A 21,876-nucleotide genomic window follows, 5' to 3' on the forward strand; every position below is an offset into this window, starting at 1 on the left:
ACAGCATGATACTGAAGCAGAATGCAAACACTTACAAGAGTCCTTCACTTAAGTGTCATCAAATGATTTCAGTTTTATCCCACTTAAAAAAAATAAACACAAACCATGGAAGAGCAACCCTTGAATGGGACACCTTGAAATGAAATAGTTCAGCAACTAGAGAATCCTTCTAAGTTGTGCATCTTTGAAGCAAAGATAAAATTCAAGACCCAGGTATGTGAGCAGCCACTTCTGAAATCAAGATCATTCGCATTTGCTGTATCATTTGTGGGGAGGCACCTGCAGGATTGGGCCCAGACGATTAAGTGAAGCGTCTGCATTTGCAGCATAAAGTGAAGTCAGTGGCATGAAAAGCAACAGAAATAGCCCTCTCCTCCCCACCCCAAGCTAATCTTCTCTCAGCTGGAATTGGAAACCAAGCACGAAAGCCTATAGGAGGGATCTGAGCACATAAGTAGCCTGCAGAAGACATGGCTGCCCGATTTATTTATGTCATTAAGAGTCAACTCCTGCACCATGGCAACGTGAGAAATTGCCAAATTGACCCCTCTTGCTTCCTACGAGGGCCAAGGCCAATCTATGCCATCGTCCTGCCCCATGAAATGCTAGATGACCAGCCCATCACAGCCCTTTTGCTGAACCCATCCTCTGGCAATGAGCACCAATGAAGAATTCACAGGCTTCTCTTTCAGGCATCACTTTCAGGATTGCCACTGCTTGATGATCCAAAGCGGCTGAAGATGCATGTTCTGTATTGCTGTTTCTGCTGTTGGCCAGGATCTCCCCAAAGTCTCAGAGGAAGCAGCAGAGCAGCTCTTCATAGCTTGCTCCCCGATGAGGGAAAGAGCTCATTGGCAGCCCAGCAGCCGTAACACTCTCTGGAGACAGCCAGAAAGCTTCTGAGAGAAGGAGGTGAGAGACTTGAGGGACAGGCAGGAGCAGTAGGGAAAGAAAGGCCCAGGAGTTCAACTGTTCCCAAGGGAGAACAAGGAGGGGGATACAGGGGGGCTACCCAAAGCATGGATGTGCCACGGGGCTGACCATACACAAAGACCCAAGGTCCATTCCCTCCCTCCCTGCAGCCCAGACCAGGGGTGAGAAGGGCAGCAGCACCCCCCTCCCACCCTCTCTGGAGGAACACATTCCAAGTCATTTCCTAAACCGTGTCACTGCCGAGCACGTAACCACACCAGCTCTGCCAAGGCGCTCCCCACCCCACCACTCTCACGCAAGCTGCTCCTTGTAGCAATCTGCAATACGTTTGGGGCAATGGGAAACCAAACCCCACTTCTGGCCTGCTGATGGGAACAGTGAGCCCTGTTCTAGATCAAGAGCTCTCAGGGTTTGTGGAGTTTTTTGGGTGTTTTTTGGTTTGGTTTTTTTTTGTTGTTTTTTTTTTTTTTTTTTTTATTAGTAAAGGGTGATCAAGACAAGAGTGTCTTTCATGCTAAGACCACCACAGCCTAGAACCAGGATTTCCTTCCTTATTATAACTGCTTCTCTCACCTCCTGCCTTTTGGAAAAACATTTAATTAGAGCATCATCAACAAGGGCACTGCATCAAGCCCAACCACCCAAACCACTACAGCCTTACGCACCTATAACAGGGGACTCAGCCACTGGGTCTTCCAAATGAAGACAGACAGCGGGTCAGATACCAACAGCAACCATACAGAAAACTGGGAAAGGGAGCTCAAATCACAAGAGACACACCTGCCCCTCCAAGGAATCAATGGCCCCAAAACATTTGCTTTCACCTGCAATGCTACAGGACAGTCACATTTTCTACAAAGCCCAGGGGAGGAGGAGGAAAGAATGACCGTGGTGAAAGGCTGCAGTGGCAAGCAATTCAAAACACATCACTTCCAGCCTCCTGAAGGGTCTCCTTTCTTTTCTGAAACTGAAATTGTTATTTCTCTAATATCACGCCCTGCCAGACAGGTTGTACCATCTCCCTTGTCTGGATCTCTGTGCAACCACTGCGACACAGGTGGGCACTGACCACCATCTCCTCCAGGATGTCAGGGCTGATAGCAAAGCTGAAATCAGAAACCTGCCGCTGGTAACACACACACCCTGAACGCAGCCCAAGGCGGCACATTAAACAACAGCTTGACATACACCTAAGCCAGTACTTTCAAAATAATATGCAACAAACCCTTTTCCAGAGGTCAAGAGCATCCACTGATGAACAGATGAATACAGAACAAGGTCACTTGCTTGACTTCAGGCAGCCAACTCACTGCAAGAGCTACACCATCACCTCAGGATTGTTATTCCTAGTCCTGGGCTCCAGCCATGAGGTACTGGTGAAAGCCTACTCGTCCCTCGGTGCTACTCTAACAGCTCCGGCCGTTGCTTCTGGCAGCAAATTCTCCTTGAACGCACCATGTGATTCTCCCTGCACCGTGCTGCAAGCCCCACAGCACCCGCAGGTTAACCGCACAGAGGAGTGAAAATTATGAAAATTGTTGCTGCATGATTTAATTTCACTGGTATTTTAGAAGCAAACAGCTCCTTTCCTCACTCAGGGCTTCTGCAGCGTTTTAAGCAGCAGATGCTCAGCGCTACCAAATGAATGGTTCCTCCTGAAGGAATGAAGGGGAAAATGGCAGGAAACATCACTTTAAAAAAAAAAAAAAATCAAAAAAAAAAAAGAGGTTTCAGCCAAGACCCCTTGGAGAACATAAATCCTACAGTCTGCCCTGGAGTGCTAGTGAGGAAGAGCAGGTACATAAGTCTTCTGGGCGAGAGATCTCATCAGAAATCGGGAGTTTCGGGAGAGATTCTTGGCTTTCCCACAGGTTCCTTGTATGCAAAGTAAGTAACTTAATCTGTGCCCCAATTACCTTCTTAAAGTGAAGATACTGTTTTACCAATCTGCAGCAAAGGAAGTTTCATTGCTGCTTGATGCAAAGGTAAGTTTGGTGGTGAAGGTGCATCAATGTAAGTTATTTTTCTAGCTTAATGGACAGCTCAAAATTTATTCCCCAGAGAATTAAACACATTCTGGTTAGGCCACTTTATCTCTAGTTCCAGATAATCTCTCCCTCTTCAACGAGCTCCTTCCTAGCAGTGGGAATGAAATACAAGCAAGAAGAAAAAAAGTGAAACAGCAATTCAAAAAATCTCTTTGAGCCAATGCTGGCAATAGAAAATTTTAAGTGTTTCATTCTTTTCTCCTCCCAACTGTTCCACTCGTAACAATATTGGCAGTTGTTTGAGGAAAGCCCCTCAGTATTTTCACTATATATTTCCTGTAAACACTCAACACAGCACAATATACATTCTTTTTCTCACCAATATTTCAATGTGGGCTTCCTTAAAAAAGGACCTTCTGTGCCAAGCAGTCCTCCCCCACATCAGCGTCCTTGGAAACACGCTGCTCTTTCCAGTGGCACCTCAGTGACGAGCAAAACAAATCTGTGGTGGTCCCCAGACGTACATATGCCAGCCATTAAGCTCCTATCTACAGCTGAAGAGCTGGGTCTTTGGGTTCATTGGACACGGCCACAGCCACGGAGGGCTTTGCTTTAGTAGGACACAAGCCCAAGCACAGCTTACATGCATTATTTAAGAGCAAGGCAGAGCATTAAAGCTAGACCCGCTCAGTGCTTGTTTCCCTCCACGTGGTTCTTGTGCAAAGCTGCTCCCTAAGCCCAATTCCCAGTGCAAGGCAGCAGGACTTGGAGGCGTTTTAGAAAACCTTAATCTAGAAGCTCCACAGAGCAAATGCTCTTTCCTATGTCTGCTCCACACAACTCTCTTGAGGCTGCCACTTTTCTGCATTAAACTGTGCTTGCCTGGGTAGATTTTCAAATCTAGAACTTTTATGTTGACAGTTTTTATGTTCATTACAAGTCTGGGGTTTTTCCTCCCCTCTCCATTTTTATTCCCTAGCATCCTACTTACCAACCAGGCTCCGGAGGCGAGGCAGCCAAGCTCCGCTCTCGCTGGCTCTCCCTCCATATCCATGGGCAGGGTGGGCTCTTCCAGCCCCCGGTTTGAGGCGTAGCTCCAGATCAGGCACTGGGTGCACCTTTGAGGGTGCCTTGGAGCTGCAGAAACTGCTCAGCCTCCTTTTGCTTTCTGAGGGTGAAACCTCAGGTTTGCCTCCTGCTTTCAGGTCAATCAGTGAATCGGTAAAAACAGACACCCTGGGGTCTTGGCCATCAGCTTGCCACACAGAGAAGGGAGAGGGATATTTCAGTCAGTTTGAACTTGAAAATCTAACCGTGATTTTGAATCAAGTTAAAAATCAGAAACTACGTTCGGGGCTCAATTTCAAACTACACACCAAAACGAGCCATCCCCTTTTAACCTGGTGTAATAGAAAAAACTATTCAACAGCCTATAAATCTGCAGAGAGCATGCACTAATTGTACTGATTCTTTTTTCTCCTTAGATGACGACTGTATACATCAAGCCACAAGCAAAGCTCTCCCCTCTGCTCCCCACTGACTGTACCCAAGACAGCACAGACACAGGCTCGGGGCAGCACATAGGACTCTAGAGAAGACGATGCTTGAAGACAAGGAAATTTTTATTCCTTCAAGAATTCATTACATACCACTCCCCTCTCCCCTTTGCTCTCCCAAAGAAAAGTATCTGCTAACAAAATTTATCTCTAGCGTCAGAGGAGCAGCAGCATCCCTGCCCTTAGGCAAAGAAAGATCAGAACAGGATTTCTGTGCAAACATGAACCGAATCCCAGCTTCCCTCGCACAAGAGCAGCCCCATCTTCTGAGCCAGGCAGTTAAATATTGAAGGAAAGGCATGCAGCAGCTCCGATTATGTGGAACAAAAATTAATTGAGGGCATAAGTCTCCGATTCAGCCCTCCATTTATTTTTTCCACAGCACATTATATGTGAGTGTGGGTTGTAACGCAGACACCTGCAGGGAAAGCAGCCCAACCCATCTGTGACAGTGATATTACCTCCTTTTATTTGTTTTTCTGGTTAAAGCTTCCATTTTTTATCAGCCCTGCAACAGACAGATGTGGGGAGTCCTCCAAAACTGCATCCCCCTTCCTGACATTTTAAACTACACACTTAGAGATCTGTAATTTGAAAAACAACAACAATTTTTTTCCCAAAACAGGCTTTAAAATAAGACATGTGAAAAAACAAAGCTAATTTCCAACAGAATCTCAAAAACACCATCGCAAGAGCCCACACCCTTCCCTTAAGATACAAATTAAAGCCCTATTCGCCCACAACCCCGTCTTTTTAACAGAAATCCTTCTATTGTCTAAAGCCACTTACACACATTTTGGCCCATGGGAAAAAAAGGAAAAAAAAAAACCTGGGAACGGACCTATTCTGGCACAGCAACAAGCTAGATAAGTGCCTGGATTTTCCATATACAGCTCCTAGGAACCTCAAGCCGTGCCAACATGGGATGTTTCAGTGGCAGGGCTTTTGCAGGGTCTCAGCTATTAAGAGGGATGTGCCTTTCCCAGGGGATGCCAGCTCTCGTTGTCACCTCTGTGCGATGCACCGGCGCATCGCACAGAGGTGACAACGAGAGCGGGCATCCCACCTGCCCCCATACAGCTATGCAGCCCCCCACGGCTGTGCTTTACTACAGCAGGCTGGGGGATGCAGCATCCCCCCAGGGACTTACCATCTCATGGGACTACATTCCTCTATTTTTATTTTTTTCTGGTTTCTTTGCCACAAGAAGAGAGTCCTGCTTTGGTCTTCTCTTTCCAAGGCTAAGGTGTGATTCTGCCAACTTTGTGGCACCACGGTGACAATGCCAATGGCCAACGAAGCCACCACAACAACAGTCAGGTGGGAGGAAGGGACAATGCATGTTTGGTTCACGCTGTGAGATGATGCTGGTATGCAAGAGAAGACTCATCCCTGCACATCCATACTGGAGTTTGCTATACCAACATTGACACCAAGAGATAATAACTACTTCCAAACTGGACACCTAGACCATAGCACACGGTCCAAGGTCAGGTCCAGTGGGATGCATCAGCTCATGCAGAAGGTAGGATAGGTCCCCAGGCTACCAAACCACAGGAGCAAATACCATGTAGCCCACTAGCACCAGGGATTTGTCCCCAGCCATGGGACAGATGTCACCAGCTGGGCACAACCACCACCCAACTTGGAGCACCCAGGTACCAGAGCCAAACATGCCAAACAGCCCATCACAGCATGAAGAGAGGTTTTGAGAGACTGGTAAGAAGCACTGCTGTCAGGATGATGCGGTGCTTTGTGGTGGGCTTGGATATGACTGGCAGGATTTGAAAGTATTTGCTACACACCTGACAGGAGGAATATTGATTTTGGGGGAGGTTTAAGAGAAGATGCTCTTTCCAACAATCCAATTTACCCTTTTAAAATAGCAGTTGTATTTAATTACTGCTAACAAAATGCTTTCAACTCTTATGCTTACAGACACTATTGAGCGTATCTATGACCATTCCAATAATCCTCAAAAGATCTTAACCAAATAACACAAAAAAGGTGCCCTCTGACCCATCCTGCATCCATCAGGGAGCCCGTACGCCTACTTAGGATGGTGTTGCCCACCTGCCTCTGCTGTGCAGGGACCACAGCAGGGTGCCCGCAGGCAATTCTGGGAGAGTAAAGAGGTGAGATTTTGGGAAAAATGAATTATCCATGCTGCAGTGTGGGATGTTTTGCCCCATACGGCTCAAACATCTGGATTTGTTGTCTAAGGCACAACCCTTTTACCTTGGTGAACTCTGCAATGACTTAATGATTCCACTGCTAAACCATGCAGATGCCACCCCTCCACTCCAGAAAATTCATCCTCCTGCCCACCTAGCCTTTGCAGGTCAAGGTCAGCCACCAGCATGCAAGAAGGGGGCCCTGAGGCTGCTGATCCGACACTAACAGACCTCCAGCAAACGGGTCAGGCGTCCCTGCAGCATGCCGACAAGCACCATTCTATAGTTGCTGCTATAGGGTACCACAGTATCAGCCCATTCGCAACGGCAGCAACGATCAGTGCCACCAGATACTGTTACTGCAGGGCAATCAAGACTGCTTTCCCTTGAAGCCTGCAGAAATATTATAAGGCATCTTCTAGAAAGTTGAACCATAATACTTCAAGAGGACAAAAGCTCCTTAAAATGCAGATCAGCAGAAATCCTGCATGGGAAGTAGGCTGCTGCTGGCAGGCCTTGGCTGAGAAAAAGCATCTCCGCCAACAGCCCCACCACTGCCTCTCGCTTCCACCTCTGCCCAAGCACAGTTCCAGAGTAACTTGCCTTATCTTAGATGCAAACCATCAGATTGAAACAAAATGTTTTGCTAGCCAAATGCTAACAAAATGTTAGTACAGCTTTCTGCAGTGCCAACATCACCAGTTTCAGTCTTAAATCAGACACTCAGAGCAGCTTGCCACTGCCTTGCTTGCGAGGCAGATTTTATGCTTCTAAAGTACCTTATTTTTAGGCGCAGTTATCAACCCGCACATCATCATACATGCCCTACTTTCTATGTTTTCTGCATCTACTCTTGGCCACAGACAGAGATGGTACATTGGCTTGACTTGCTGCTCTGACAATACGGTTGCTCTGACATTCAGTTTCATCAAATATTTACCACTGCTTAGTTTGAAAATATGTGTTTGGATACTTTAGCTTAACTTGACTATGAACATGGTACCAGAATTGCTGGTACTGCTCTCCTCCTCGTCAGTCTAGTTCTTACTTTGCTTCTGCCATTTCTGGGATTACAAGCACTAGGGCTCTGCTGCCACAAGCCAAGGAGAACCTCGTCCCCCCACGAGCACAAGGTTTAGCCATCCTTCTCTGCTGTCTCAATGTGTAGCCATGCCTGGATATGCAAACTGGCAGATCTGCCCAGGGGAGAGACTCTTCCCAAAGATACTGAGATTTAAGGGCCAGAACTCAGCTGGGAAGAATGGCTGCTCTTAAGGGAGGCTTTCTGGAGAGCTTCCCAGGCACAGGTACCCACCCTGCCATTTGGTGTGTACCTCACCTGAATATTTGTTCTGAGAAGCAGTTTTATTTGGATGGCAGAAAAATCAGTGTTCTGGTAGTGAAAGTCAAATTCAGGTAGCAGGGGCATCTTAAAGCCAGAAATCTGATCTAATCCTGCAGATGGTGGAGATAGCCCTTCTGCATCCCGCTGACACATCTACAGCACAGCTCCCACCAGCTGCTTTGGTGGGTTAAGCAAGTCAGCAAGCAAAGCCCACCCAGTGCAAAGCCCCTCTTAATTTCACATACCAGATGAACTCTTGCTCAAGAACTCGGGAATAAAAGGCCAAGTCCTATGCAAATCCCCAAATCTCGGCTTAGCACCATAAAGTAGAGAAAATGATGGTAGATATTACTGGACACTTCACAGCCAGCATAGGGCTCACGCTTTCCTTGGCCTTTCTCCTCATGTAGGTATTTGACTTTTGAGCTGTTAAGCAAGTAATCAAGCAGAATTTGTGCCTGTGAAATGCTGCCAACATCCAGTATTGCCACATGGAGCCACTGTAGAGCAACGCCTCATACTTGGGGTTTTCTCATACAGATCATTAGAGATGCCGCGACTATGCCATAATGTCAGATGGAGCAGTTGGGACAAAGTTAAGGCAACCAGCAAAGAAGAGTGAAGCTGCGCATCTCCAGCCTTCCCCTCCTAGGCTGTCCCCTCTCTTCTCTTCCAGAAATACCTAACCTGCCACTCCTGCCCCTTCCAGCTCAAGAGCAAAGCATCAAGACGTAGGTAGTGTGCCGAGCAGCCCCTCACCTACAGAGCAGAGGCGAGAGCTAACGAGCAAACTCACAAGGGAGGTCTCTTGGCAACACAGGGTAAGAGAAAAGGAGGGGAAAATTGCTGCCAGCTTGTTTGTGTGCACTTAAGGTGGCATTTCCAACCCTGTAATTGTTGCATAATGAATTTAGCAATGGAGTTCAAGAGCTATGATTCATTCAGGCCAAAAAAACATGAGTCAGCGCCCAAAGAATCATGAGATGTTAGAATTATATACATTTAACTTGAGCTTGACAAATCCAAAGGAGCAGTGTAACAGCAGAGTGTCTCAGCACAACTCAAAACATCATGCAAATATCCCCACTCCTCCTCCCAGCCAACGCAAGATGAGAGCAGCATGAGAGCAGCGCCTAGGTCGGCTGTTGCAAATAATTTACGCCTGCCACTTATGCCCAGCTCAGGTTATCAGCCCCAGCTCAGATGCTGCCTCTTACCTAGTGCTCACACTGACTCACCAAGAAAGGTGATAAGGTCCCATCCAGCCTCAGAAAAGACTTTTGTGCAATCTTGCTGTGGACCTCTGGGGAGAGGAACACTCCGGATGCTCATTTCACTGTGTGCGACCAGCACAAAAGCCAGACAGGACAGGGGAGGAGAGCAGAGGTGGCTGTGGGAGGCTGGCGGTCAGGGTGCTACAGTAAACCACAGAGGTGGCAGTGGGAAAGGAGTGCAGATCTCTGCAGGGGATCGAGCAAGAAACAGGGCAGAGTTATTACAGAAAAGGATGCCTAAGGTTAAGGAGCAAGTGCAGATTGCGGGGAGGTGATGCAGAGAAGACCTCATGAAAAATAAGATGTTTCCCTAGCTCTCTTGGGTGATCTTGTTTAAGTCATGCCCTGTATTCTGTGCTTACAGAGCTTGCATATATGGAAAGGAAAGTTATTTTGAAGTGAGATAGGGTGCACATTCAAAGCAGAACAACTATTCTGGGTTAACTCCCCAGGTGGGTTCTTATTCTAGAGTGGCAGTACCTTTTTCTAGTTTATTTCACTTTAAAAATAGATTAGGCCAATGGTTCTGATCTGCAAGGCCATGGTAGCTGGCCCACTGCTTTTAGAGCATCCTTAATTAGGGCCTGGATATGGGGACACAGGGATTCCAGGATGCAGATTTGATAGTCCAAATTTGGAAACATTAATCTAAACCAGGAATGAAACAACCACCTGCAGGAGGGTTTGCACGGACACCGCTTGGGCAGGACCTGCTGCACAGCAGCTATTCCTGCAGCAGGCACACGGGAATGCACCTCGGCAGGGGCACAGACCATGCAACACGCTCTGCCAACCACACACCAAACAGCACTAGATGAAACCCCCAATCTGCACTTCGCATGCAACCAAAAACCTTCTTATAATGTTTTTATTTGAGGTTCATTTGAATTTACCATTTATCAAGCTTCCATTTAGCCTCATTAATCACAGCCTATCAAGCTCTTTGAAATGCAAACATAGAAAAGTACCCAGCAACTGCACTTCTCGGTTTATCCTTCTGCTGGAATTATGGAAGGCTACGAAGCAGGAATGCCAACCCACCTGTCTCCTGCTTTTCAACCACTTCCCATGGGATGAAATCAGCTGATTATTCTGGAAAAAAACACACTGATCTCTTTCCTGCCAGCTAGCAACATTCAAGGGTAGCAAACAATGTGTCGTGCAGGAGAAAGTGCATCCCTGTGAAAGTCGAGGGGAGAGGCAGATAGGCAGCTCCCAGCAGTACTGGTACCTGCATCAGCACGCAGATGCTGTCTCTGGAAGCAGGGATGGCCAAGCCACCTTTGTCAAAGGCTTTGCATTTCCTATCCGGGCCCCTGGAGCCAGAGATCTCTCAGCTCACCTAATCCACATCAAATGATATGCCATTTGTTTGCATTGTATGGGTATTAAGGCTTAGCCTTCCTCAAGCTATTCATATTTTTTTTCCTTGGTGCCTACGTGGCTGTTAAACCCAGTATCGACACGCTTCTGTAAGACCTGCAAGGAAAAGGTCCATCAGGAAGAATCACATTACTCTGAAAGTAACATTTGCCCCAGCTAGCAGAGGTGGCAAGGGGTGCCACCAAGTCCAGACTCAGTCCAGTATCATCAGTTCTCACTGACGAACCCTTTCCCGCTTTGCCGTGAGACTCTGGGTGTAGCATTAATTCCTCTCACCTCCCAAAGTCTGACAGTTTTTTCCGCTGCCCTTCGTCTGTGCTGTTTGCTCAAGCCAAGTGCAGCGCTACCCCCCGAAGTAGGAACTATCCTGATTTCAGAGGGGAAGGTACAAGCAGCCGGTGATTCGTATCCACAATTACCAGTCCCTTACACTGCTGCCAGGAGCAAGGCAAGCTGTGCTTCACACTGACCCCACCACCAAGCCGGACCTGGCGTAGGAGTGGGCTTTGGCTTACTCAGAGCTGGAGTCTGACTGCTCCTGGGTACCGTGACTCTCCAGCACCTCCACCCCAGCCAGCAAAGCACCTGGGCTCTGCTGTCCTTTCAGGAGTGTCACCTTCAAAAAAAAAATTTTAAAAATATAGTATCTATCTATCTTTATATATAAAGAAAAACCATGTTGGACAGCAAAAAGTGACAGTCAACAAATGAACGTGCCCTAAACAAGACTTTGGCAAGCGGCACAGCTGGTGTTGACCGGCAGCAGCGCAGGCAGAATGGTGCTGTTGAGATGAATGAGCAAGGGAGCACGTGGAAGGGAGACGAAGAGAGACAAGTAGATTAATAGAAGACGACAGATTTCTAGGAAGATTGTGATAAGCCTCTTTAAACTTCCCTAAAGGATGAGCCAGCTGGCAAGGCCATCCTAGGAGGTGGTGTAACTCGACTAACAGCCTTGCAAAAAGCCAACAGCTGACCCCTTTCACACATACCAGCTCACTCCTGCAGCTCTTTAAGCAAGGAGGCCTGAATGTGTGGAGCCTGGATGCTTCTACACCAGCACTCGCCTGCAATTACAGCCCTCCTTGCAGAGAAGCTGCCAGCCCTGAACTATTTTCAACAAGCAAACAAGCAGCGAGGTCGGGCTGACCATTAGCACCAGCAGAGCACACCGTCCTGCTCTCCCCGGCCCCGACCAGCTGAACGGCACATTTCATTGCCCACGCAGGGGCTAATCCTGACCCGCATTCCCAGCCACAGGCCACGAAGCTGCCAGGCACGGCTGGGGAGAGGCATGTCGCTCCTGAAAACGGCTTTGCCAAAGCAGGGACGGGGACGGCAAGGTGATGAGCGGGGTCCCTGCATCATGCTTTTGCCTCCCTCCTAAATTCAGCTCTGCTGGGATCCCCAGCAGAGCCAAGTTCTCCAAAAACATTACACCCCAATGAGCAGTTTCACCCTCCGAGGAGGGAGAGGAGAGGGCTGTCCACAGGGGAAGGCAAGCTTGAAATGTTAAGATTTTTATACTTTAAGGGATGATACCTTCAAAACCTGTTTGGAGGTGGAGTGGATACCACGCACAGGTATGGCTAACAGAAAGAGTTCGCTACATCCCCTTTCCAGTGCCTCAAAACCCCATAAGTATTTGAAACTGGAGGTATGACCTGGGGCAGCAGAGGGTTTCAGGATGAAGAGGAGCAGCAGCCAGTTTGTTTGATATCAGGCAAGTTTTTCTTCTTAGGCCAATTAGCTGGTGATATAATTTGCCCACTAAGGTTACTGAATCATCATTTAGCAGTTTCAAAGGAGACAAGATGAACTGTAGGCCAATTTTCCCCCTCCAGCTCAAGGAGCGATTCAAAATGCTGTTAATGATAGTGGTTCGTAAGTATCTGGCAGAGGATTTGAGAGGGCAATTTATTGCCCAAAAAGAGACTGACCTATTTCTTGCCAAAGAAGCTAAGCCTGTGAAGGTGTAGGACCTGATTTTGCTATCTTACTTTACCCAAGAGCTGCGAAACTTGCGTCAGGCATTGGTAAAAGCAAAAAGAAGCAGCAGACCCAAAAACAGGTTAAGGAAGGTCACAGTCAAAACCCACTTCATCACCTGCAGGCAAGAGATGTTTCTAAGGATGGGGATAGGAAAGGAGTAACATCCCCAGAAGACTTTTAGCACAAACCCTGCATTTTCCCAAGTTTATATAAGATAAAAACGAGACATCCCCTCATCCACAAAAACTTCATTATTTGTCAACCTCAGGCTCCATAACCAGTAAACACTGGTTGATGTTTTTCTTCTTACTGGATGAAATGTGCCTACAGGCAACAGGCATTTTATAAATTATTAAACCAAGGGAAAATAAGGTTCCAACAAAGTGGCTGCAGAAGCACCAAGGAGCCGGTACAATTGGTACCAGCACACTCACACAGAGTCATTTTTCCTGCAACGACGGACGCAACAAGAAGACATTGTTAGAAATGGGCAGCCCGGACACGTGGTTTTGATGGCAAAAAGAAGACACCATATCTCAGCATTTCATCACATCCACCACAGATATCTGAAGTTCAACACTTTAAACCTTATTTTTCTTATGAAATAGTCATTTATGTTTTCTAGCCAGAAGGAAAATAAGTGTTTTGGTTTTTTTTTCCAACTTCATGAAAGGTCTCAGGACATGAAGCAAAACCCATAAAACTAATGTAATAAGAGTATTTTCAACGTCATCCACAGTTTTTAGTCCAACCCATAGTGTAGAGATTAAACAAGGAAGGAAAAAAAATAAACAAAAAAGTATTCTTCACATTCAGGATTTAATACATTACATCTTTCACAACGAACACGATCCCCCTTCCAGACTAAATTCAGTTCCAGCCAGAAAAACCCCTTCTGCTTTCTGCCATAACAGCGCTTGGCCCTTCCATCTGTGAAAAAGCACTTAACAGTAACAGCAGGGCTCAGGGCACCCGGGTCAAGGCAGGCTGGGTCAAGGTGAAAGCTAGGGCAGCTCAGGCAGCCGCTTCTCCAGAGGTTCCCTGAGCATTTGATAGGGAACACAGGAGGGCTCAAACAGAGACGGTTTGGGTTTTTTTCTCTCCCCCCCCTAGGTTTGCAAGCCCTCTGCTTTCCTTGACAATTTGTGAGAAGCCACTTTTCTCTGCTACTCCGTTGCAGCTTAAAGCATCCTCCTCCTCGAGCAGTTATCACGGTGCAGAAAAGATCTTTTCACGATAAGTAAGCAAAGACATAAATGTGAACTTGCAGGCTTGTCAACAGAAAGCATCTCTACCACCGCTGACGCCTCAGACCCCTGAGCTGGAGAAGGGGCTGAAGTTCAGGCTGAAGTTCACCTGGTCTGCCAGCATCTGAAGGAGACTCTGTCTGAGAAAGACCTTCATCTCGCACAGAAACCACTACTTGCAATCCTGATGCCGTTTCAGGAATTACAGTTGCTTATGTTTATGCTACTTCCAGTACATTTCTTCCACACCCGAATCATGCCAAAAGGGAGAGGATTTCTAAATACAATAAGGAAAACCCATTCACGAGCAAACACAAGAAATTCACATCTTCGGTGCCTTGGCTTTTGCACGAAGACCCACGGTACAAACGTGTACTGAAATACCAACGCCAAGCGTTCAATGGAGTCAAAACTGCCTTAAAGTGGCAATCGCGTCCTCAGGATTAGACGCGGCCAAGGTAAGGTTAGCCAAATTTACCGAGGGATTAGCCGGGTGCCTGACGCCACCCGGGGAAGGCAGCGGACTGCATTATTTAAGTGACTCCCGCCCGCCCGGTCTAGGATTGCACAGGGCTGGAGTTACCGAAACTCCGCGGCGTGATTGCAGCCGCTGCCCTGGCCGCGGCGGGGACCCCGCTCCGCGCCCGCGGACCGCTCCTCCGCGGCCCTGGCAGCGCCCGGGGCGGGGCGGCGACACCCGGACGGACACCCGGACGGACACCCCGCTCCCCGGGGGAGGGAGAGCGGGGAGCCCCAGCGCCGCGCCTGCAGCATCCCGCTCGGCGGCGGCGGCGGCCGCCGGCCCGGCACGGCCCGGCCCCGCTCCGCTCCCCGCGCTGCCGCGTCCCCGGCCCCGCACTCACCCGTGGCAGCTCCACGCGGCGCAGCGGGCCCGGCCAGGCAGGTGGGCAGGCAGGCGGATGGGCGAGCGGGCAGGCAAAGCAAGCAGGCAGGCAGGCAGGCAGGCAGGCAGCGGCGCCGCGCAGCCCCGGCCCCCGCCCGCCTCCGGCTCCGGCTGCGGCCGCCGCTCCGCTGCGCTCCGCCCCGAGGTGGGGCCGCGGAGGGGGGCGCGGCCGCGGAGGGGGGCGCGGATCCGGCCCGCCGCAGCCCGCCCCTCCGCCCGGCCCGGCCCGGCAGGTGGAAGGCGCGGAGCGGAGCGGAGCCGGGGAGCATCCCCGGGGATGTGGGAAGAGCGTCCTGCCTCCCGGGGTGCGGGGAGGGCCCTTGAGAAACGAGGGCTGGTCGGCATTTGGGCGGGTGGGGCTGGGGGGGGTGTGTGTGTGTGATTAAAATAAATAAATATTTTTTAAAAAGGTCTTCAAGTTTTGGGGGAAGGTTGCAGCCGCGCCTCGGCCTTCCCGAGGCTGCCGAGAAGATTTGCCCTGGCTTCTGGCTGGGCGCAAGGTGCGGGGTGCTGCTGCCTGCGCTGAAGTTGGAAGGTCTGGGGAGGATATCCGGGTCAGAAACCGTTTTGCCCTTTTTTCGGCGTAAATAGCCGAGCCCGGCAGCGGGTTCCTGTTTGCCATGGAGCCAGCCGATGCTAGGGACGGGGTCCCAGAGCATTTTTTTAGGAGAAACTAAAAGCCACCCCCAACGCAATGCAACGTTCACGTCAGGCTTTTAAAGCACAGTGCCTGATGCTGAAAACAAATGCCATTCCTGAAGTATGCCTCATGCCCATTTTAGAGACGGACAAAGAGAGGCAGATAAGAGCCTTTGCCAGGAGTCAAAGCCAGTCACTGGAGCTGGGAGAGAAGCCAAGAAGCCTCCTGGGCCAGGGAGTGGCCCTCGGGAGCCCACGCTCACCCCTGCATGGGCTGGGAGCGGAGCAGAGAGGATTCTTCATGCTGCTGTCAGATACTGTGTCTGGGATCAGTTGCCTTTTCTGGGGCGAAATAGGTTTCAGAAGGTTTGGAGGATTAATCACCATCAGGCCTATTTCTCCTTGAGAAAGGGCCTCCGCCCAGACCTAACAGATCAACGGGGAGACAGCTCTGGCCATCAAGCTGTGGGGTTTCGTTAAAATGTTCTAGCTCAACAAATGCCTTTTGGTTTGAAATGTGACTCGCTCCTTTGAACAGGACAACATGTCGGAAAGTGTTTATGGGTAATAAACCTGGATCTTTGCAATTATACATGAGTGTAAGAGTGCATCCAGAGTGTGAAAGTCTGATTAAGGTGGGAGTTTAACTCTGACGAGTGTCTGGGAGCTCTGTCCAGAATTCACACACTACTGCTGCAACATGGCAGAACCATGTTTTAAGAGTCCAAGTGACACATGGAGACGTGCCTTAACTGTACAAACTTGTCTTGTTGCTGCATTTGTACATGCAAAAATCTGGAAAACAAAGTTGATGAGAAGAAAGTACATCCATGTCCTCCTCCTCACTGGATCCACCGAGGTGTGGGTGCAGGATGGGAGGCACGGGAAAACTTTTAGCCAAGTTAAAGTTTAGTTACGGATCTAGGACTACACTTAGATCCCCACCAGCCAGAGACCTTGGCAGCCCTGGGCTGTGCAGGGTGGAGGAGGCTTTCCAAAGCGTGAGTCTGGCAGCCGGAGCCTTCGCTCAGGGCACTGGAGAGCTGAGCAACTTTGGACCAGTCTCTGAAGTCCATAATTCAGTTGTCTGTTTATTTAAAATGTGTTGTAAGCACAGCTGCTTTCTGAGGCACGTATGGTAATGATGGGGGGAGTCACTTAAATAAACTGGCTCCGCGCCAGACCAGTGAGTCAGCGTAAAGAGCTGAAATGCATGTTAACAGTTAGAGGATCAAAAAAAGAAAAAGACGACTCATTTTCTGTTCAAATTTGGGTATGAGCATTGCGATTGTGAAGATAAGGACAGCTACCACGTCAGCAGGCTCTTGTGGTGCCCAGAGCCCAGGAATGGAGAAGGTGCAGATCTCCAGGGCAGAGGGAGGGCTGAGCACATCAGAGAGAGCCCGCAGGCATCTGCATCATCCTCATTTTTGCTGGGAAATCAAAGCTCTTCCTTCAGTTGCCAATACAAAGATTTGGAGCTAGAATAGAAATACAATTTGTTTGTTTTCTAATACAGTCAAAATTTATTGCATCAAGTTTTCTTTTTTTTTTTTTTTTGGTGGGGTATAAATTAAAAATATTACAAAGATCTAGGTTAAGAAAAAGGATATTTCAAAAGTAAGGTTTCATAAAAAGCACTACTAAAACATCCAGCATTTTCAAAGACCCAGTTCTTAGTGTCTTCTTCCTCATCCAGTGTTCAATCCGATTTCACAGGTAATTTTGGTCTCTCAGATACCTTTCTTTAGCAAATTAGTATTTGCTGGAAAGATTTCACCCAGGTCTAAGAACAGAATTTTTCTCTTGTGCTTTTATAATACATAAGTTACTCAGCCATCAGAGTAGGTACTGGCAACTGATTGAGTCTTCTGGATTAAAAAAAAAGGTAGAAAGCTGCAGTGATTGAAGGACACTGGGCAGACCCCGTAACTTGGACACACAGAAGGAGCTGCCAGTCTTGGGCTGTGCTGGGATTAAAAAATGTAGAAGCAAGGGGACAGTAAAAATCACATCCTTGTTCTGCAGGCATACAGAGCACGTGTGCTCGTGATTGCTGCTTCATTGTACGCTCGCGTGGTGACAGCTTGTCAAAACAGAAACCGGCTGAGTGTAGGTAGGCTGTAGCAGGAGCCGAGTGCCGTAGGAGGAGCTGTGCCAGCGGCCCCACGCATGAGCTGAAGGTGCTGCCCCACTTTTCCCCCCTCTCCAATTTACACTTCCATCTCTACAATTTTAATTCCCTGGCAAAGTTTTCTTTTCATTATCTTTCAAGGTCTCCTGACGTATTTTATTCCAGCTAAGAGTTGCTGCTACTAAGAAGCAAGGCTGATGATGGTAAGCCAGTAGACCTTGTCCATGCTTAAAGCTACTGCGAACAGGCAGGAGCCTCTGCAAAACAGAGGCACAACCTACACTCCGGTGTCCCAGCACCACTGAGTAATGCTCATGAGCAACATCTGGCAGCACAGCAGGGACTGGGGAGAAGAAAACAAGCCATGAGACAAGAAGTGAAGGCAGAAGTTGGTGACGGTCAGTGAACACGGGCTGCTTTGAACATTGAGGCTTGCCCAGCGCAGGAGGCAAAGCCAGCTGGGCAGGGGAGGCACAGAAAGCCCTGGCAGGCTGAGGGAGATGAGGGTGGGAGAGATGGAGATGGGAGAACAGAAGGAAATGGGCAATCTCACAGTCTTAATAGTGAGGGCATGAGGTTTTGAACGGACAGTGGGAGGAAATCAGTGGTGCAGCGCAAGGGGAACCATGAGGTGCTGGCAGGGGAGAAGCGATTCAGCTGTGGGGTGGGGGTTGTCTAGAAGGAAGTAAGGAGGGACAAGAAAAGGAAACGATGCTCAAACTGGGGAGCTGCCAGTGGTAAAACACTATCTTAGAGAGATACATGAGCAAAACCACTGGCATTGGTTATTGCCTGTAAAAAAAAAACCACAAACAACAAGCAAATAAACAACAGATTCAAGGACTTGGAAAGTGCTGAAATCAGTAAGAGAAGAGAAGACACAGGAGGACACCAAGGGAAAGCTGAAAATAACAGCAGAAATGTGAGACTAAAAAAGAGAGAAGGCTAGATGTGGGATATTCGTGCTGAATTCAGTAGAAGGCTATGAGAGGAAATCAAAGATTAAGTGAAGAATAAACCAGGAGGCAAAAAGAGAGGGTGAACAGATCTGGCTCCAATGTGGTACAGCAGAACAAAAAAGTGCGGTAGCAAGAGAAGTCAAAAGTAACTCACCTTTCATTCTTGAACATCAAATCAGTAAAAAACAACTTTGCAAAGGGTGGCAGGAGGGGCCCTGACCTTGAGGACCGTTACACCATCTGTGCCAGGAAAGCCTAGGCCAAACTGGGCATGAGCCAGTAAACTGGCACAATGACTTCGTAACAGTCCAACAAGTCATCCAAGTGTATCCTCACCACTACAGAAAAATGAAGACATGATATAGTGCCAATGGCAGTTTGTACCTTGTAAATATACCAAAAGAAGAAAAAAGATTAATTGATCAACCCCCAATATTTGTACAGCTCACCCTTATCAAAGACTGCCACTCATTCTTCCTCTTTTCTGGAGGCACAAAGGCCAACTCTCTACAAGCAAAATGTTCAGTACCAGCTCCAGCAGCAGCACTGACCCAAAGCAATGCTGTAGTGTTAGCATCCAGCACTCTCCCAGAAGGACCACTTGCAGACACAAAAGCAGGTTTGGAGAGTAAGCCTCTCCAAACACAAAAGGAGCCAGGACCAGGTTGACCTATGGAAGATTTCATGCCTTGACAGGAAAGAAATATTACAGACTGGTGGGCAAAGATCCACGGCTTGCAAGGTTACGAGTTAAAATCCCTGTGGTTAGGAGCTGGCTGCCTGCCCAGCACTGAGTGTGAAACTGTATTCCCGTTATTAACCACGTGCTCCTCCTCATCCTCCACCTTTGGCTGAAGGAATGGGCACTTCTCGCCCCACCTTGCTGATGATGCCTGTACTGAGAGCTTTCATCAGAGGCACTCCCTGCATCAGGTGAGCATGCCCACAGAGTCACTTGAGTGCTTGGCATGAAATCCTGTGGGGGCTTGCTTTTGGGGGGGGGGGGGGAAGATTCCTTTGGTGGTGGTTTCCTCCTCCCAACTCTGCACAGACACTGCGGTGACAAGTGAGCATTACACTGCAGCAGAGCAGAGCCCACCGGGGCAGCAGCAGACCTTTAGTAATAGTGGCTTTAATCTCATAATTAATCCCTACATCTTTTCTAATGCTTAAAGTCCCCTACTGTGGCCTCTCTCCTGCTACAGCAGAGCAATGTGTGGGGTAGGTGCCATCTCCAGCAGTTTCTGGGGGAAGACCGCCTGGACAGCACAGCATTTCTTTCTGCCTATGGTTTGGGGGCTGAAAACCTTTTACATTATCACAGCTCTGCATCTTGTTTCTTTCCTCCAATTCTCAGATGGCAGTTAGTGCCTGTTACTTACCTTCTTCACAGCAGGTTGGGAAGATTAATTAGAAAGATTGTCTCAAGGTGCAAACTTTTCATCGGGCTGGAAATTTTGAAGGTCAGAAATAAGCTGGTTTAACCCACTCTCTCTGTGCCTGTGAGAAGCTTTGAGGTGAAGATGGGCTAGATACAACTTACAGTCAAGACATAAAAGCATGGCACACTTCTGGTACTGCACAAGCTCCTTGGACTAACATATTAGCAGTAGATGTTGTCTTAGGGAGTTTAAAAGTGACAGCAACTCATGAGGAGGGGAACCTCAAAAAACACCCTCCAAAAGGACTTTGAATCAGAAGCAAGACCCTCTGGCTACCTGAAAACAGGCATTTCTGGACAGCCCTGTGGTCAGTGCTGAAGGCTTTTAGGAAGAAAAGATCATATTAGGCAAAACAAGATGCTCCTAAAACATCTCAGCAGCAGACTTTACTGAAGGATGGTTTAGCTTTTAGATAAAACAATGCTATTTTATTTACAGCCATGTCCGCTCCCTTCCCTTGACCGAAATAAGCAATCACTCCTGATAGTGTCCTTGAATTTCTCAGTTTCTGGCCTTGAAGAAATCACCCAGCCTATAATTCACATGTGAAACAGGGGTGATCCTTCACCTATATTTCACAAAGCTGATAGATATTTGGAAAATAATTGCCATGCTCCCGTTCTTCAGCCTCGGGTCTACACCTAGAGAAAGCAGAGACTTGCACAGAAACCCAGAACGGAGAGGTGCTAGCAAGATTGCTACATCAGCAAAATGGGGTCTACACCATCCTAAGAAACACCTGCAGCACTACACATTTCTCTAACCTCTGGCTTCTTTTATCCATTAAAAGTAGTAAATGCATGGAGACAGTCCAGACCCAAAGATATACCCCTAGATCACAGGAACAGAACAGCATTATTAAGTCTGGCGATAAATACAGAGAGCAACGTTGATTTTGAAAGCAAACATCAATTTTAGAGAGGACTGTGGTAGTTAGAGGGAAGGTCAGAGCACTACCAGGGGAAACACATGACATTTTCTACCCAACTGTCACATACTGGTCCCATTAAAGGGCCTTCCATCTTCTATTGGGCACCCGTTGATTGGCAATTAATTCAAATATCTCCTGTGCACTGCACTTGAAACTCATCGGTGCTCTGTCATCATCTGTGAACTTTCTCCCCAGTTTAAGCAAATACTGTATGATAATCTGATTTATGCTAAGTGCACAGAACTGGCACAGTTTAGCCATAAATTCCTCTGTGGCATTCAGGTATTTGACAAGCTGAAGTGTTTAAGGGTGTGCCTGGCATTTCTGTTTAGATATACAACTGTTTAACGTATTTTTGAATCCAGTCTCAGAGAGAAACTTGGCCTCAGATCCCTTTGGAACAGAGAAACTGCAAACAGGTTTCCTGAATCATAACCCCAAGCCCTTGGTTTGGGCAGGCTCTTGCATCATGTAACCTTGGAGGCGAACCAGCCATGCTACATCTTGAAGGCAGCTCAGTCCCCCAGTTCTGCTGCTGGAGGAGCTTCATCTTCTGCTTTCCAGATAAGTTTATTCATGGGGAGTTTCTCTCCATCCACTCCCATGGCTCTGGTGCTTTCACTCAGGTCCTGCTCCTCTCCTGAGAGTGACTACAGACTGTTGGTTTCCTGGACCAGCACCCCAAAGAGCAGCCCGTGAACAGCCAGCATCAACCCCCTCGACTCCGAGCAAATCCTTACATCAGCATACCAGATAGCTGTACTTGGCTGGTCTGACTTCAGAGATGCTCTGAGTTCATCAGATCTCGACCATCTGTGAAGCAAAAGAGCACAGGGAGACTTTTAATGCTGGAGCTGCTGCTCTGAGCCCTGGGCAGCAGACACACCTGCCCCGAAACAGTGATCCTGACGGTTCATGCATCTTTAATGATGCTGCTCAGCAGAGTACACATTTGATAGCTGAAGGCATAAAAGC

General features: G+C 48.2%; 1 protein-coding gene across 1 annotated transcript in view; it reads right to left on the reverse strand.

Annotated features, from left to right (window-relative positions):
* PPP1R16B (protein phosphatase 1 regulatory subunit 16B) overlaps nt 1–14,861 on the reverse strand; it is a 66,402-nt gene extending 51,541 nt beyond the window's left edge. Inside the window, exon 1 of the mRNA XM_069806975.1 lies at nt 14,756–14,861. The gene's annotated coding sequence lies outside the window, so the exon portion shown is untranslated. The remainder of the gene's footprint in view (nt 1–14,755) is intronic.
* Between the last annotated feature and the right edge of the window lie 7,015 nt (nt 14,862–21,876).

Source organism: Haliaeetus albicilla, chromosome 2, assembly GCF_947461875.1.
Source record: "Haliaeetus albicilla chromosome 2, bHalAlb1.1, whole genome shotgun sequence".
Classification (NCBI taxonomy): Eukaryota; Metazoa; Chordata; class Aves; order Accipitriformes; family Accipitridae; genus Haliaeetus; species Haliaeetus albicilla.